Source organism: Schistocerca gregaria, unplaced genomic scaffold, assembly GCF_023897955.1.
Source record: "Schistocerca gregaria isolate iqSchGreg1 unplaced genomic scaffold, iqSchGreg1.2 ptg000550l, whole genome shotgun sequence".
Classification (NCBI taxonomy): Eukaryota; Metazoa; Arthropoda; class Insecta; order Orthoptera; family Acrididae; genus Schistocerca; species Schistocerca gregaria.
The window spans coordinates 75,001-80,000 of NW_026061944.1; the positions used below are offsets into that span (position 1 = coordinate 75,001).

Here is a 5,000-nt window from a genome sequence, read left to right on the forward strand (position 1 = left end):
GAGGGGCACCAAATATCACCCCCCCGCCCTCGTGTTATACCACATGAAAAATTGCAGAAGTGAGAGACACAGACCCGCCAGCCTCTTGCTACAAGCATCGAACCGACGTGACATATCTGACGGTGACTCAGGCATCCGCGTACTGCCACAACTATCCACCCCCCCCCCCCACTCTCTCTGCCCCCTTCCCACACAATACCGAATTTAACCAACTTTATCGCTTAACCTAACTGTGGCTGTACCAGATTATCGCTTAACCTAACTGTGGCTGTACCAGATTATCGCTTAACCTAACTGTGGCTGTACCAGATTATCGCTTAACCTAACTGTGGCTGTACCAGATTATCGCTTAACCTAACTGTGGCTGTACCAGATTATCGCTTAACCTAACTGTGGCTGTACCAGATTATCGCTTAACCTAACTGTGGCTGTACCAGATTATCGCTTAACCTAACTGTGGCTGTACCAGATTATCGCTTAACCTAACTGTGGCTGTACCAGATTATCGCTTAACCTAACTGTGGCTGTACCAGATTATCGCTTAACCTAACTGTGGCTGTACCAGATTATCGCTTAACCTAACTGTGGCTGTACCAGATTATCGCTTAACCTAACTGTGGCTGTACCAGATTATCGCTTAACCTAACTGTGGCTGTACCAGATTATCGCTTAACCTAACTGTGGCTGTACCAGATTATCGCTTAACCTAACTGTGGCTGTACCAGATTATCGCTTAACCTAACTGTGGCTGTACCAGATTATCGCTTAACCTAACTGTGGCTGTACCAGATTATCGCTTAACCTAACTGTGGCTGTACCAGATTATCGCTTAACCTAACTGTGGCTGTACCAGATTATCGCTTAACCTAACTGTGGCTGTACCAGATTATCGCTTAACCTAACTGTGGTTGTACCAGATTATCCCTTAACCTAACTCAATTTGTCCCTTAACCTAACTCAATTTGTCCCTTAACCTAACTCAATTTGTCCCTTAACCTAACTCAATTTGTCCCTTAACCTAACTCAATTTGTCCCTTAACCTAACTCAATTTGTCCCTTAACCTAACTCAATTTGTCCCTTAACCTAACTCAAATTGTCCCTTAACCTAACTCAATTTGTCCCTTAACCTAACTCAATTTGTCCCTTAACCTAACTCAATTTGTCCCTTAACCTAACTCAATTTGTCCCTTAACCTAACTCAATTTGTCCCTTAACCTAACTCAATTTGTCCCTTAACCTAACTCAATTTGTCCCTTAACCTAACTCAATTTGTCCCTTAACCTAACTCAATTTGTCCCTTAACCTAACTCAATTTGTCCCTTAACCTAACTCAATTTGTCCCTTAACCTAACTCAATTTGTCCCTTAACCTAACCCACGTTGTCCCTTAACCTAACCCACGTTGTCCCTTAACCTAACCCACGTTGTCCCTTAACCTAACCCACGTTGTCCCTTAACCTAACCCACATTGTCCCTTAACCTAACCCACGTTGTCCCTTAACCTAACCCACGTTGTCCCTTAACCTAACCCACGTTGTCCCTTAACCTAACCCACGTTGTCCCTTAACCTAACCCACGTTGTCCCTTAACCTAACCCACGTTGTCCCTTAACCTAACCCACGTTGTCCCTTAACCTAACCCACGTTGTCCCTTAACCTAACCCACGTTGTCCCTTAACCTAACCCACGTTGTCCCTTAACCTAACCCACGTTGTCCCTTAACCTAACCCACGTTGTCCCTTAACCTAACCCACGTTGTCCCTTAACCTAACCCACGTTGTCCCTTAACCTAACCCACGTTGTCCCTTAACCTAACCCACGTTGTCCCTTTGCCTAACATAGTTCACTGCTCGGAATCTCTGGTGTCGTTGTTATCCTCATGTAGATGTCTTGCGAGTGTTGCTTACTTTCCACATATTCCCGCTATCCACTGTCAATTGTACTGCAATAGGACTATATCGCCCCCCCCCCCCTCTGCCCCTCTCTTTGTGTCTCCGTCCTCTCAAGCTGGTCGGTCTGGCGTTTGAGTGTTAAATGAGCCTCGCAGCTGTTCAGTTGCGTTCAGATGTCGACGCCCTCAGTGTACGTCGTGGTATGGTCTGTGTCCATTGTCCGCTGATGTCGTACGCGTAACCCACACGCTGTACCGATCATCGGTAGTTACGTACAGAGTGAAGTAGTGTGATACGTGTGACCGTACGCTGGCTGTGCCCAACGGTGTCGAATCTCAATTTCCATATGTTGTGCTCGATGCTACTTGTCTCGTCTCCCAATAACAGCTAGGTTGCACTGTGGTACGCCGTAGAGGCGTGTGGGAGGAACGTACGAACGCATTGTATGTCACCCTGGGTCGCTGGGGGTGGTGGTGCGGTGAGTCAGGTCAGGTCAGCGTGAGCCGTGTGATGTAGTGACGCGTGTATTCCGACTTTGTCGTATTGCCTCACACAAAGTGCTACCCTGGTGGACCGCGTTCCATATCTGGGACATGCCGCAGATGCCGGTTGACAGTGGATCGCGGAAGGGACATCGCATACGTGCGCGGGCCACCTTCCACGTGTTCTCTTCTGCACATGTCGCAGTGTGTATGTGGTCTGATGTAGCGTGTCGTGACACATGACATCCTGGCATGCAAGAATTGTTGAATTCGCAAATGTAGGTGGACATCTACGTTTACTGCCCAAGATACGCAAATGAACTGGAAATCCGTTGTTGAGCGGTTGTTCACGCTGGAGGTGAATCTGTGATGGCGACGATCGGTACAGCTATTAACCGGTTGTTTCAGCGGTACCCGCCACATCCACACACGTGACTAGGCCCATGTGGGTATGAAGCGATACGCGGCGGTGGCTTGGTGGGACTGTTCCCGGCCGGTGAAGGGGGGCCGCCCGGCGTGTTGGCCGCGCGCTGCGTGGGCGCACGCGCAACAGGCGGCTGGTGGGGGGCGCCGAGTGGCAGGAGCGCCAGCCGACGGGCTCGGCAGGCGGCGCAGCTACGCTGCGGCGCACCCTGCACGCGGCGCCTGGCGGCCAAAGTTGGTTCAGCCGAGCCCGGTGCGAAGCGCGGTGGACATCTGCAGTGTGCTGGTCTGATTGAGGACTGTGTGCGTTGAGGATGCGCCGCCGCCTGGCACTCGGCGCCGCGACGCCGTCTGCTGCTCGGTCGCCCCAGCGGTTCTCGCAGGTGGTTTGTATCGCAGTTGTGCGGACGTGTTGGCGCGTGCGCTGTGCTGGGAGAGTTCGCTTCTGCACCCAAGTGGGGCTTTGCCCTTGTGTGGCGCTGGCGTTGGAGCTGCCGGTCACCATAGGTGGCGCGTGTTGTCTCCCGCCGGCAATGCCACGACAGCACGCTCCCGGGCCTCTGTCGGCAGCGGCAAGCTCAGTTGGGAGCAAGGGTGTTCGCACTAAAACCGTCTACTCGCCTAACTCCGGGCGATTGCGCCTCTCTCGAAACCGACCAAGTACCTAGGACGGCGCTGCGCGCCGCCGGGACCTGAGAGGGTTTCGAGGTGTATCGTGCAGGGGAGCTCGGCCTCCTCCTGTTTGCAGAATAATTGAGCGGACGCTTGCGTGTTCGCGCGGGCCCCCGGGACACACTCCCGGGCGGCCGGCTGCTCAGCTCTAGTTGACGCAGCTCCCTGGTTGATCCTGCCAGTAGTCATATGCTTGTCTCAAAGATTAAGCCATGCATGTCTCAGTACAAGCCGCATTAAGGTGAAACCGCGAATGGCTCATTAAATCAGTTATGGTTCCTTAGATCGTACCCATGTTACTTGGATAACTGTGGTAATTCTAGAGCTAATACATGCAAACAGAGTCCCGACCAGAGATGGAAGGGACGCTTTTATTAGATCAAAACCAATCGGATTGGCTTGTCTGGTCCGTTTGCCTTGGTGACTCTGAATAACTTTGGGCTGATCGCACGGTCCTCGTACCGGCGACGCATCTTTCAAATGTCTGCCTTATCAACTGTCGATGGTAGGTTCTGCGCCTACCATGGTTGTAACGGGTAACGGGGAATCAGGGTTCGATTCCGGAGAGGGAGCCTGAGAAACGGCTACCACATCCAAGGAAGGCAGCAGGCGCGCAAATTACCCACTCCCGGCACGGGGAGGTAGTGACGAAAAATAACGATACGGGACTCATCCGAGGCCCCGTAATCGGAATGAGTACACTTTAAATCCTTTAACGAGTATCTATTGGAGGGCAAGTCTGGTGCCAGCAGCCGCGGTAATTCCAGCTCCAATAGCGTATATTAAAGTTGTTGCGGTTAAAAAGCTCGTAGTTGGATTTGTGTCCCACGCTGTTGGTTCACCGCCCGTCGGTGTTTAACTGGCATGTATCGTGGGACGTCCTGCCGGTGGGGCGAGCCGAAGGGGTGCTTTCGCGTCCCGAGGCGGACCCCGTTTAAATCCTACCAGGGTGCTCTTTGTTGAGTGTCTCGGTGGGCCGGCACGTTTACTTTGAACAAATTAGAGTGCTTAAAGCAGGCAAGCCCGCCTGAATACTGTGTGCATGGAATAATGGAATAGGACCTCGGTTCTATTTTGTTGGTTTTCGGAACCCGAGGTAATGATTAATAGGGACAGGCGGGGGCATTCGTATTGCGACGTTAGAGGTGAAATTCTTGGATCGTCGCAAGACGAACAGAAGCGAAAGCATTTGCCAAGTATGTTTTCATTAATCAAGAACGAAAGTTAGAGGTTCGAAGGCGATCAGATACCGCCCTAGTTCTAACCATAAACGATGCCAGCCAGCGATCCGCCGCAGTTCCTCCGATGACTCGGCGGGCAGCCTCCGGGAAACCAAAGCTTTTGGGTTCCGGGGGAAGTATGGTTGCAAAGCTGAAACTTAAAGGAATTGACGGAAGGGCACCACCAGGAGTGGAGCCTGCGGCTTAATTTGACTCAACACGGGAAACCTCACCAGGCCCGGACACCGGAAGGATTGACAGATTGATAGCTCTTTCTTGATTCGGTGGGTGGTGGTGCATGGCCGTTCTTAG

The 5,000-nt window shown here is 51.8% G+C and overlaps 1 non-coding gene across 1 annotated transcript in view; it reads left to right on the forward strand.

Moving 5' to 3' along the window:
* The first annotated feature begins 3,630 nt into the window (after positions 1-3,630).
* Positions 3,631-5,000, forward strand: part of LOC126314293 (small subunit ribosomal RNA) — a 1,893-nt gene continuing 523 nt past the window's right edge. Inside the window, exon 1 of the ribosomal RNA XR_007555755.1 lies at positions 3,631-5,000. This exon is cut by the window's right edge and continues 523 nt beyond it. This is a non-coding gene — a ribosomal RNA (small subunit ribosomal RNA).